The sequence below is a fragment of the Mauremys reevesii genome, linkage group 5 (assembly GCF_016161935.1).
Source record: "Mauremys reevesii isolate NIE-2019 linkage group 5, ASM1616193v1, whole genome shotgun sequence".
Taxonomy (NCBI): Eukaryota; Metazoa; Chordata; order Testudines; family Geoemydidae; genus Mauremys; species Mauremys reevesii.
The window spans coordinates 31,894,750-31,908,481 of NC_052627.1; the positions used below are offsets into that span (position 1 = coordinate 31,894,750).

Sequence of the window (13,732 nt, forward strand, 5' to 3'; positions counted from 1 at the left end):
TAAAAGAAACAGATGCAAAGAAACAAAATCGTGGTCCTTGATTTTACAGGTTGGATGAAGCTCTCCATCCTCATAGTGCTGCTGCTAGCCCCATGAAGCAGCATGGTGTAATGAGGGTTATGGTGTGAGCATTTAGCTATGGCACTGTGGTTAGCACACAGTAACACTTTTGAAGGCACACAGGTTGAGTGTATCTGTAGAGACTGGTCAGTCAGCTTTGAAGGGATCCTAACTGAGTACAGCAATGTGGCTTCTTGTCAATGCGTTGGCCACCTGTGGGCAGAAGAAATCCTAGACATGTCCAATTCATCTAAAAAACCATAGCTGTGGCTAGAATGAGTTAGACTGCACATAGCCAGAATATGTGGGATAGCAGAACATCAGAGGGTAATTCATAATCCATAAAATATGAAAGTTATCAGAAGGCATAAACGTCCCTTGAAAGGCACTTAATCAAGCCAACCAATGACTAAAACCAGCAATCACTCCGATTTTAGTTGCTTGTGTTTTAAACAGGTCTTCCAAGAGAAATAATACTACAGCACTAAAGCAGCACTATGGTAAGGTAGAGAAGGGTTGGACCACAGCTGTGGAATGGTGTTGGTGAAGTAGTAAACACTTACTCCTGATTCACTATCAATTTGTGGCCTGAGGTACTGGTATTGATGACCATTTCCACAACTTCCAGGTATACATAGAAATATTTGAGAATCTCTAAGCAGCATAAATAATATCACAAATACTTATTTATCCAGAAATGTATCCCATGTATATGTTACACGTTATTCACTTGTCTCCTGCTGAAAACATTTAAATGATCCTATCAAGGAGCTGAAACAAGAACATCTGAGGAAGCACAAATTACAAAGAGCAAACAGGTGAACAGTTCACCAACAAACCTGTATTCTTTAAATTGTGTCTAAATGAATTGGCCAACAAAAAACAAGCACAGTCAAAGGAAATAGGGATTAGTTCTCTAATCCCATAAATGGATAAATTCCTAATGAATATTATTAATGATAAATAGTTTGACCAGGTCTATTGTACCATATTTTTTTTCTTTAAATAAGGGCTGGACTGTTGTAAATCCATACATATGCCACCTATAGCTGTTACAGCCTGATTTTTAAAACTGCATGTGCACAGTTAAGTAGTGCTCCTAGTTTGCATTGGCAGCTATTCTGAGTGAGCAAACAAATTGATACTTGGGCATGTGAATGGATAGTTATATGCTAACCTGATACTGTGCATGCAACCATAGTAACTATTAGATACCCAATTGTGCACTTGCATTTTTGTCCTCAACTGTCCATGATCTGTTTTAAAATCCAGGCCTTGCAGATCAGGCCGCATTCAGACTCCTAGGGCTAGTCTACACTTACGAGCCAGGTCGACGCGGTGAGTTCGACTTCTCGGAGTTCGAACTATCGCGTCTAATCTGGACGCGATAGTTCGAACTCCGGAAGCGATAGTTCGAACTCCGGTACTCCACCACTGCAAAAGGCGGTGGCGGAGTCGACCTTGGAGCCGCGGACTTCGATTCCGCGGCGTCTGGACGGGTGAGTAGTTTGAACTAGGGTACTTCGAATTCAGCTACGCTATTCACGTAGCTGAATTTGCGTACCCTAGTTCGACCCCGCTTCTTAGTGTGGACCAGCCCCTAAAGAAAAAAAATAAGCAGTTTGGCAAAAAGTTCCTTTTTTAAATAGCAAAGATGTTTACCAGAAACAGTGATTAATCAAAATGTTAAAAAACATTGATCACAAGGCAATGCTGGAAAACAGGCTTGCTTTTTTTTTTTATTTTCTTCTGAATGGAACAAATAAATGGCTTTGATACCACAACACTAACATGTTTTCTAAGTCTATCTTGATATACCGACAACTGAATCTTAAATTGTCCAACCATACTCAGTACCTCACCTGGATGCTTTTGTATTTCATTTACCACCACCCGCTCAGAAAAAGAAGATTTTAATTTAAAATCTGATTAAGATAAGTGGGTAATTTTAATTTAGTGGAGACAGTGAATCCCAGATAATTTATTTCAAAGACGGGTGCTTAATGTAGCCAGAAGATTTTCCAAAATATTGTAGCTGAAACTTATTTGAAATAGGATAGTCAGAAGGGGGGGGAAAGTGGATTTTTAGCTAAAAGTGGTAATTTTGATTAACTGGGGATGGTTTGAATCCACAGACAATTCACTAGACTGAAGCTGCAGTTGCATAACAGATTGTTGGGTTTCATGTGCTGAGTGATACTGAAAGACTTTCCAGTGTACTAGAGCTTAAATCCACGTGAAATATAATTTTTATGTAAATTTCCCAGCGGCAAAGAAAAAACTGCAATTACTAGAAGTAACAAGCCTACTCTCTAGTGAAAGTAGTGTCATTTGGCTTTTGAAATGCACCAGAAACCTTGAAGAGATTAACGTAGCGAGTGTTAGCAGACCCACCCTGGATCTACCCTCGTAACAAAGGTACCTGGATAATTTCATGATTTTTGTAATGGAAACAATCATTGCCATTGACCACAGAGCCATGGCATGTAGTCCTGAAACTGCAAAGGTCCAACTTCAAATGAAACCTAAGAAATGGATAGTTCTCCCTGTCCCTGTGAGGTCATCCAATTGTTTTGCTTAAACTGACAGAGACAAATTATGTGAAATATCCCAATACAAAAGATCTTTCTGAAGTGCCTCCAGAATTTAACCTAGAGCTAGATCCACAATGGAGACTTAGAATTAGTGTTTCAACACCTAACATTTAATGCCCAGCAGCCTTGTGGAATCCACAGCCCCAAGTTAGATGCCTGGCTTCCTATACATGCATAGGGAGAATTGGGCACTAAAGAAATAGAGCCACAAAAGCAAGCAAGCTGAATGGGAAGCCAATGGGAAATGCTGAAGAGACAAGTGTGGCCTATACTCTGCCCCTCAAAGGGACTTTGGCATCTAAATCCAGCTGGAGGGAGGAGCCTCCTGCCGCTCAGGAGTCACAGCTGTAAACCCTTGCCTGGAATTAGGCACTGGAGCCCTTTCTCTCCCTCCTCCCCCCCCCCAAAAAAAGTCACCTGCAGAGGCTGCTTTATAACTATTATCCATGTGGTTAGAGCACACTCAGGCTGGGGGAGACTACAGGTTCAAATCCTCCCTCTGCTTGCTGTGGAGCAAGGATTTGAACACAGTTCTTCTACCTCTCTGGGGAGTGCCCTAATCATTAGTCTGTGGGATAATCTAGGTTGAGGCTCTTCCAGTTTCTTCTGTTGAAGCTGTTCCACTTTATATAAATAATCACTGGGACAAGAACAAGGACAACTCGACCCACCTACATGCCAGGAGAGTGCCCTAACCGCTAGTCTGTAGAGTCATTCTCATCCTTTCTCTGGCCCAGTGATTGTAAAGCATTAAAGCACACCTAGTGGATTGGGCCTATCAAGCAAGATTTGTGGGACAAAGCCTAGTCAGAGGAGCCCACTGTGGCTTAGGCATGAGCTAAATGCCCAGGTATCAGGACTTACATGGCTGTGCTATTGCCTGCTCTATTGACTGTATATTATATTGCTTACTGAAGAATTCCCAGTTAAAACTCTGAGGCTTGGTAGATTCCTCTCCTAAAATCAAGCCCAGTATTATTAAAATTACTGTTCAGCTGGGAACCCTGACATACATGGTTGCAACACTCACACTTAGGAAAAACCTTCTGTATTTGTAATAGTTTTATTAACACCGTTAGCAAAGTTTTATAAGCACTCCAACATAGCAAGGTAGATAGAGAACACATAATTGGCACCTGAGCATCCATGTACTCACACCACTTCATGCATAATAACCTGAAGTGTCAGTCATTATCTTCATCATCATCATTGTCTTTGTCACCATCCCTTGGTTGCCATCTTGGTTTCTCCCAAGAGTTAGATCTCTCAAGACGTGCAGACTGCAATACAACTTCTATAATGTGTTATGCTGACACTACTATGCCTAATGCATATTCAGTAGCGGTTATTTGTATTTACTCTCTCCTCCTATAAGCCTTTTACCTAAGGTTCTTTAGCATGGACGCCAATTAGTTGCCATAGCATTTTTGTGGTCACACATCTGCTGATGTTCCTAACTTCAAATATCCCAAGCTGGTATAAACTAGCATCTTGGGGTTACCTGTCAACAGTTTAGTCCTTACAGGATTGTATCTTGTGATATCATAGGATACAGGCTTACTCTTTGTTAGCTGCTTATACTGAGGTCTTATGGCTTGTTTAGCTTAGCTATTGTCTTACAGGTCTCAGATCTGCAGGTCTGTAGTCATTGCTTTACTTTCTTAACTTTTGCCTAAGCTAGCAAATAACTAGAATCTATAGCACACATGCCCACAAGCAGATTTTTAGGCACGTAGGGGACTTTATCAGCAGAAACGTAGACACCTACAGGGTTAGGCAGCAGCTGAACCGGGGTTTTGAGGATCTACATTTTGGACTTAGAAGCCAACATCGGCAGTTAGGTGCCTATATCCATGAAGAGATTTAGCCCATAATCCGCAAACATTAGTGGCTAGTTGCTGCTCTCAGTAACAACTGTTTGAACCCATAATAATTCCACTGATATAAATGGAGTTACTCCATATGTAAATTGTTGTAACTGAGAGCAGAAAACTGCACTATATGGTTCTGATCCAGCAAGGTACTTAAGCACATGCCTCACTGGTTTCAACTGAATTACTTAAATACTTAAAGTTAGGCACGTGATCAAGTACCTTGCTGGATCGGGGCCTATATTGGCACTAACGCCTTTAGTGCTGCTGCCCTCAAAACCACACCCCTCTCTGCCCCAACACATCTAAGGCTCATATGTCTTTTAACAAAACTTTCATTTCATGACTAATCACTTTCAAGAATGTCCTCAACAAATACAAGTTCTTCATAGATGTCTTTCTTGCCACTTGTGTAATGATGTCAGCAGAATCATGAGTTCAAAGCTACAGTGCAGTGGTCTCATACAGGGCGGGTGCAGGTTCCTGAGATATTGGATAGTGGTCACATGTCAATATCATGGATTTCTGGAAAGAAGAGATGGAAAAAGACCTATTAGGCCACTGAAATTGGGTGGCAGGTTCCATGTAGAACTCCTCTACACACAGTAAGTAAGTATTAATGAATTAAGTCTGATTAATTATGGTGAACTACTCTGAGAGCCCAGTACTAAAAAATATTAGAAATGTGAGGTATTTCTTTTTGTACTATTGTAAAATGTATGCCACCTATATTAGTGATTGTAAATAATAAGGAAACCCATTCTTTACAGACAGGTTTGTCAGGTACCTTCAATGTACCTCATAAAAATTCATTCTCCCATCCACTTAACTCCTGCATCTACTTTGGAGGCTCCATGGAGCAGCCATTAAGCTTGTATTTGAAGAAAGTCTGGACGTAGCTCCCTTCAGACTGGTCAAACTGGCTTTTTTACATCCTGATTGTGCAGTGAGGTCTATGTGGGCAGATCCCAATGACTTTGCAGAGCCTCAGTGAAGTAAATAAGGCTTTGGAAGGGGAGGAGAGGAGTATGCCCAGTGGAGTTCATTGCAGGAATGTTGCTCAGGCCTTAATTGGCTAGAGGTGCCTGAGCAACACAAGGCACTTCACCCACATCTGTTTGAGCAAGCTGCTTTTATAATGCTCCTTGCCCAGGTATTAAGAACACAGTATCAACAATTTAACGGTTGCTTCCAATAACACAAGCTAGAGTGTCACCACTACTCCACCAGGCATTCTTTATAGGGATCCAATGGAGATGTGGGGAAGGTTCAGGGCTTTCTGTGCCAGCCTCTTCTTCCCCAGATCTGACCAAAGCTGATGCCTACAGGGTCCTGTGGGAGGAACTCCCTATGGTCGCTGTGGGTGACTGGGACCAGTTAGAGCAACCTCTCACTCTGGCCGAGTTCTTGGAAGTCTTCCGTCTCATGCCTACCAAAAAATTTCCAGGCATCAGCAAGTTAACCATAGAGTCCCACCACACATTCTAGAACGTCTACGGTGCAGAAGCCCTGTTATGTACAACCCACACCTTGGTGTGCAGATGGTGGAGTCCCCCCAGGTTCGCTGGAGAATGGTCCTGGTTGGTGCCACCAGAATTGGAGACCTCCTGGAGTACAACTGGAGGGACTGGGTAGACCCTGCAGTGCTCAACAAGTGCATGGGGCTGCCCACTCTGCATGTCCCGTGTTGTGTGCTCCAGGAGGTGAGGGAAGCCTTGCCTTCTGCTTCTCTTGCTTTTCTTGAGAGGGTCCCATGGGAGGATATGCCCCACGTCCCTCCCTCCCAGCCCTCCAAAACTTGTCATCGTGGCCCAGGCCCCTGTGAGCCTCCTTGGCTGCCCCCTGACTCACCACCTGATCTGGCTGCATGATATCTAGCCGGTCTGCCTCCAAATTGCACTCAGACAACATCTGTACATGCCTGTGCTTCATACCATACACTTCCTCTCCCTTGTATCCCACCTCGACACCAAGTAGCGGGACCTGCTGCCACCTGAGAAGGGCCAGGAACTCCAGTGGGCCAGTGTGTACTCCACTCTGGTTCCGCGGCCCATGGGGGATATTAGTTGGTGGCTCCTCCATGGAGCTATAAGCAGACATTTACCTGGCAGGTTCACAAACTCCCCTGACACCTCTCTTTTCTACAGCAAGAGGGAGACACTGGTGCACATCTATGTAAGGTACATCAGGTTGCAGCTCCTCTTCTGTCTCCTCCAGAATCTCTTACTGAGGTTCTGGCTGCACTTCTCCCCACACTTGCTCATTTATGCACACCCCATCCGTGGCCCCCCAAAGTGGTAAGACCTCCCCCTCAGCCTCTGCCTGGTGCCTGGCACTGGTCAAGATGGCCATCCATCATATCAGGAGGAGAAAGCTGGATGGAGGCCTGTGACTATGAGGCCTATTTCCAGCCCCTTATCCAATCATGCCTCCAGACAGAGTTCCTCTGGCCATGTGCATTGACTCCTTAGACATCTCTGAGGAGCAGGGGATACTGTGGGGAGTTCAACCTGATTTTAAACCTTTAACGTTTATTCCTGTCCCTGTTCTTTTTTTTTTTTTGTCGTCCACTCTATTCAGTTGAAACCTGGATCCAATGGCTCCTCCCCCTCAGCTGAGCGGGGTTGCCTCTAGCTTTTGGCAGGTCTGGACTTGCCTGTCCCAGTATCCACCAATAGTACCAGTGCTCCACCAGGCTGGCCCAAAGCAATTGTTCTCTGATTTTTTTTCAAAAACACTTTTTTATACTAGTTTGTGATTTAACCTGATTTACATAAAATGGCACAAACATAAGAAAACAATCATAGGGAGCAGGGTGTGGAAATACATATAGACAGTACAACTGGGAATATTTGTAGAAGTATGTTCCTTTATCTGCCTGCTGTATTTCAACAGTGGTCATCTCGGTGTGTAAGGCAGCCAAAAAAGTCAAAGAATTCTGTCCCTGACAGCAGAGGTGAAATTTCCCCAGCTATGCAGAAACCGTCAGCTCCTGAGCACATGATCCCAGCCACAGTAGAGCAAGGCCAATGGGAGGACTCTGGTAGATGGTTTGCGTGTTTTACTTAATTCTACTATTCCTTGTCATACTCAAATCTCTGTGAATCAAAGGGGTGGAGGGTAATGAGACTGGAGGTATGTGCCTTTCATATTTGTCTGCAATACTTTCCTGAATGGTTTAAAACATAGCTATCGATTCTTTATTACTATAGCCAAACAGAATTCCATCAAGCAATGTTCACTGACCCTGTAGATGTGCTGCTTCTGTCAGGCTGCAGCGTCAGTGGCACGGGAGCCTAGGTGAGAGAGGCTGCCGCCCGGAGCTGGGAAGTCCGAGTTCTGAGTATGCTTACCCTTCTCTTCTCTTTCTCCATGAAGCCTCATGGACTCAAAGCTTATTTGTACCCAGGATCTGTAAAAACTTTAAATCTGCTCTGTGCTGAGAGAGCCTTTCCCCAGTTGCTCACTGAGACATGAGGAAGGTATGACTGAAGCAGCTCTGGGGAAGGAGTCACTTGATGTTTTGACTTGTATAGGAGTAGGGTCAGATCACTGTCCTTTACTTCCCAGTTGTCTTACTTTTTATTCTTGCCTTGGGGTATTCTCCAGCCCTCTGTCTAGCTATTTTATATTGTGCTTGATCCTGTCCCCACTCCCCTGCCAGTTCATGCTGTTACAGATTTGGGGTTTTCTCTGGTGTCTCTCCCAGCCACGTTTATGCTATTTCAGGCTATGGACTTCCTTCTAGGTCTCGCCTCTCAGTTGCCTTCTGACTGGAGACTCTCTGTGGCACTACTTCCAGCATCTTGATATTACTCGGGGGGATGCATGTTCCTTTCTTTCCCTGCCCCTTCAACTCCTGTCTTCTCTCCACCCATGACCCCCGTTAACTTGTCCTAATTTATAGCATGTTTATATTTTTATTAAAGTTGGAGATGGTAGTGCTCCATATAGTTAGGGTTACCTAACACTTTCCATTGTAAGGCCTAGTTTTCAGTTACTTATAACTTTAACCATTCAAGCTGAAATTTTCCATGTCAGTATTGCAAAGAGACTTGGGGCCTGATTCTCATCTTATGAACACACTGTAATTTCAGAGTAACAACAGTTAAGTCAACAGAATGACATGACTATAAGTGTGATCAAAATCAAGCCCGTGGACTGTGGTCTTACAAAATATTTTCATTTCAATGGGTTTAAATATTTTAAGCATTTTTAAACTAACGTATTCTTTCTTGTCTCTTTTTAGAACACAGAAAATGTGCAAATAACACTGTTACAATATATGTGGACAGTAAACATTTGTTATTTCAGTCAGATAACCTTTTTCCATAGCTAGCAGGAACAATTTCAAATGACATACAGTTTATTATTTGTAGGGGATCATCTTATCCCTTAAATAATTAACTCAATCCTTTCCTCTTTTCTCTTTTTACTTTGTATAGACAAATGACTAGTCCATAAATCCCAGGCCAAACAACCTGTTGGACAACTTCCAGGAAGCGTTGAGACATCCACCAAAATATCAAAGAGTATAATTATACTTTCATCATGTGTTCCAGCTCATCTGAGAATAGTCAAGAGACATTAAAGAAGACAATCTCATCTGAATCTAATTATTGCTGACATGATGCTCAATATTGCTTATAGAACTCATCATCTTTGATTTGCTTCATTAAACAATGGCCTAATCAGTTCCCACATTTCTCTAAGTATTTCTTGAGAGGGTCATAATTTAACGGTGATGAATTCCATATCTGGGATTTCATGATGTATTCTGAACCACACTATCATATTAGGTTCTCCTTTAGTGAGCCAAAGTATTGGTATAACTCAAGCAATATGAAGACTTGATAAAGAGAAAGTTTTACTAGGTGTTGAAAAGTGATATTTTGTTTCAGAAAGGAGAGAGCAACCTACTGATACTGCAGGACTCTTCTGTCCTTGTAATGTTCTCATTACCAGAGTACCTGAGTATCTCACTGTCTTTGCTGTATTTAGTTATTATGTATACACAGATTGACTAATTGACTTGTGTAAAGTCACACAGGAAATCTATGGTAGAGCTGTGAATTAAACCCAGGTCTCCTGAGTCCCAGGTAGAGCCCTAACCACTGAATCATCCTTCCTCTCTTGCTGCTGCTCTCTTCTCAAATTATAAACTACCAGCTGGTATAACTCTGGGTCATCCACATTCTGGCTGAAGTTGTGCTGGAAACCACCTTGTTTAATCAATGGAAACCATAGTTGCTAACATTTCCCTGAGCATTATGGACAGGTGGTTTTTTTCTGAGAACAATGCTGGTCAGACTATGCATACTGTCTATAGCACAGTTTGATAACATAGTCCTTTAAAAAAAAAAGATTCAGTGCAATATGCGCTATAACTTTGCAATCATTACTCTGTGCCAGCTCAGGAGTGACCCTGCAGTCTTTAGGAGATTTTTTTTCTTTGAACTCTCCCCCAAAAGTCCTGTTGTGCACATATCTTTGCCGTTATAGTGGTTCCCTTGGCATCTTCCTTCCAGATTTCTAGGTAGTTTGGAGGAGGTCCCAGCACACACAAGTGGTTCTTGAGCTCCCAAGCTTTTCTTCAATGAATTATTTCTACCACCTTCATGTATGCCTTTTGCCCCACTCCCTTTGCAATCTTTAGGAAGAAAGGAGTTCTTCAGATGCACCCTAACTTGCAAGGCCTGCTCAGCAGTGCTTCAAAAATCTACCCAGTCTTGATTCAGACATGGTTTGGTGCATTCAGCTTCTCATGCTCTCTCTTGTGGCCAGATTCCACTGGTTCAATCAGCAGCTGAAAAACTATAGATCCTCACACTCGCTGTGTAGACCACTGTTCCTGGGGAAATAGCGGCCATCAGCGATACTACCATAAAGTGAGATTTACGCCTCGGTAGATGGTCAGTGCAAAGGTTATGAAGCATGTGAGTTGTACTTAGCCCCTCAAAATATAACTGAAGTATTGCATAGGCCTTTTAATGGCTCTCTACATAGGACCAAATGCCATTCAGCGTGAAGAAAAGCTTAAAAATCTGCATTTTTATTCCAGGAGACTAATAGGACTAATAGGATTCCATCTGTTTTATGGAGTCTCTAATGGAAAAAACAAGATGCCTTGTGCCAGCCTCCAAGGCACCGGGGAAGATCCTTGACAGTTAAGCTGCATCATATGTTTTAGTGTACCTATTTGTTTCATATTCAGAATCATGAGCTAGTGTTTGGCAAAGTAAGATTATGTCATCACTGTTGAGCCACATCTCTACTGACTATTCAGCCAGAAACAACAGCTAGAACCTAGTGTCCTTTGAAGCCAAATGAGTGTATTTGTCACTTTCCTACTATAAATGTTAAGTGGTTAGGCATGACTTTAAATGGCATCAGTATTGTCTGGTAGAAAATAACAATCTTAAAGAAATAAGAGGTGGTACAGTAGCTTTCCAGAAAGGTCATACAGACTTTCAGCAATTTACAGCCATCTCAGGTTCTTTTGGTCACTGCTTGTATAGCGGCTGGATCCATTTCAAATATTCCACATTAGGCTAGCCCAGTTTCCTACAATTTTATTATTTAGATTTGTATTTAGATTTCAGTCTTGGGCAAACTTCACACCAGTGGGCACCCATCTCTACACCTTTATATACATTTATACTCAGAAGTACACAGGAGATACAAAGTAATAACATCAATCAAAACTGCAGAGTTCCTTCCTCTCACCCTCCAAACAACATTTGATTACCAGGCATGTGCATTCCCATTATGCTTTCCCACCCTCCATTGCCTCAGCCCTCTGCTAATGCCTGTTCAAACAGACAGACTTTGCAGAATGCTTAGAAAGTCAGCAAATTCAAGCTACTTCTCACCCATGTTGCGGGGTGGGGTGGGGCTGGAGTGGTGGCAGAGCATTATAAAAGAAAGGGAACCTTACAGGGAACCTGCCAGCCGTCCCCTTCCTTTTAAAATGGGGTGATCTGTGTTCCAGGACCTCTGCTGATGAGAACTGAGGCCATATGACATGGGGAGAGGAGGTCTTTCAAGTTGGCAGGTTCCACCCATTTAGAGATTTATAAGTCAAAATCAACAGCTCAAACCCCACCTGGAAATCAGTGGATAGCCAATGCGGATCACAGAGCACTGGCAACATATTTTGCTTAATAAGCATGCTGCTGCCAGCTTAAGTTTTCAGAGCAGTTTAGGGAGTAGCCCCATGTAAAGAACACTCTCAAGTCCTATCTTGAGGTAAGATGATCGGGGCAGCAACAGCCGCATCTGAGAGAGAGACGAAAATCTTCTGACCAGATACAGATTGGAAAAAAAAATTCCTGTGCTCTGCTGCAATGTAATCAACTAACAACTAATCACCAGCAGCTTGCACACTTATTCGACAAATGACAGTCACAGTTTCAGTCAGAGGGAGAGATCACACTTGATTGTATTTTTTGGTTGCTTCCTACAATTTCCAGCATCACATCTGTCTTATTCAGATTGCGCTTTAGCCAGTTATATTTCATCCATCCCCCAAATTCCTCTAGAGAGTGAGTTAGGCATTCAACAGCACTAGCTGCATAAGGATACATACAGCACCCTAAAAATTGTCTGCAACAGATCTTAACAATAACTGAACCTGACACCCTGTAGTCAAAGCCTGGCCCCATTGAAGTCGATGAGAGTTTTGCAATTGACTTCACTGGGACCAGGATTTCATTCTTGATCCTTTGGGCACATCAGATTGAAAAGCTTCAAGCTCAGTTGACTGTGTTCTGCTTAGACTTATTTAACAGTCAGGAACAATAAAGAAATTGAATCCATAAATATGGAGATGTTTTTGGGCTTCTCCCCACACACACTGAAAAATGATCTATGATTCCTAGTAAAACTTATTGCAAATCTAGGGCCCATCTCTGCTTCTTCTGAAGTCAAAGGTAATTTGGGCACTGACTTCAATAGGAGCTGCCTGGTGCTCTCCAAAAATGGAAAAATAAATGGATTACTTGATGATTTTTGCAGAACAAGAGATTTTATCCATTGGAGAAACAATTTTCTAGGAAGCAGTTACATTGTTTTGATCTAACGTCAGTTCGACGGCCTGGGTTCCGCAAGTCTGCCAAAGAAAAGCAAGATACTGTGTAATGCAGCTTCAATAAAGACACTCAGTGGCAGTATAAATCCCCCCAAAAGAAATGATTTGTGATTTTGCAGAAATATATGTGCAAAGGAAGTAGAATTGCTTAGCAGCTGCTGTTTGAACTTCTCTCTTGTTCATCTTGTAAACCAAAAGCAACAAAGAGCATTTCGATTTCTATGGATTTTTTTTCCCCCTCAGAACTGCTAAAATAAAATTTATGTAGCAGTTGCAAAATACACATTGTTGGGATTATTTTTCATATTAAATTTGATTCATTGTTTCATTTTTCAGAAATACATGACATTCATATTTTATGCTATAATTCAATAGGGGACTAGACTGCTCAATAGAAGACAAAGACATGGAAACAAAATACTCTACCTACAAATCTGAATAGGAAAGCCAACAAAATGGCTCTCACAAGTTTGCCAGTAACTAAAAAGAAATATCCAAAGCACTTTGACAGAATGACCCCAGTATTCTCACCCTACACACTACTGTAATAAACTTTGTACAAACTATGCATTGTAAAGTATCATTTGAAAACTCATAATTTGCTGATCAGTATCATTCTGACAAAATGTATGGCAACTTTGTATGTGAAGTTATAAGATTCCACTTCGTTCCAAACTGAGGTCGGCAAGCAGGTCTGTCTAAAAACAAAGGAATGTGTGCTCTGCTCAATTTGCATTTAAGTGATAAACACAATTGTGAAACAGAAAGGGAAACAAAGGAAGCTCAAACAGGTGAGGAAAAAGTTGCAGGCACATCCATCCACATAGACATTTTGGCCTGGTCTACGCCAGCGGGAGGAGGGGATCGATCTAAGATACGTCGACTTTAGCTATGCTATTATCGTAGCTGAAGTTGCGTATCTTACATCAACTTACCTCCCGTCCCTCATGGCACGGGATTGACGGCCGTGGCTCCCCTGTTGACTCCGCTTCTGCCTCTCACCCTGGTGGAGTTCTGGAGTTGACGGCAGAGCGTTCGGGGATCGATTTATCGCGTCTAGACAAGATGCGATAAATTGATCCCTGATAGATTGATCGCTACCCACCAATCTGGCAGGT

General features: G+C 42.4%; 1 long non-coding RNA gene across 3 annotated transcripts in view; it reads left to right on the forward strand.

Annotated features, from left to right (window-relative positions):
- Nucleotides 1-9,226, forward strand: part of LOC120405684 — a 59,227-nt gene extending 50,001 nt beyond the window's left edge. For all 3 annotated transcript variants that reach the window (XR_005598766.1, XR_005598768.1, XR_005598767.1), the window contains one exon: nt 8,971-9,226. This is a non-coding gene — a long non-coding RNA (uncharacterized LOC120405684). The remainder of the gene's footprint in view (nt 1-8,970) is intronic.
- The last annotated feature ends 4,506 nt before the right edge of the window (nt 9,227-13,732 follow it).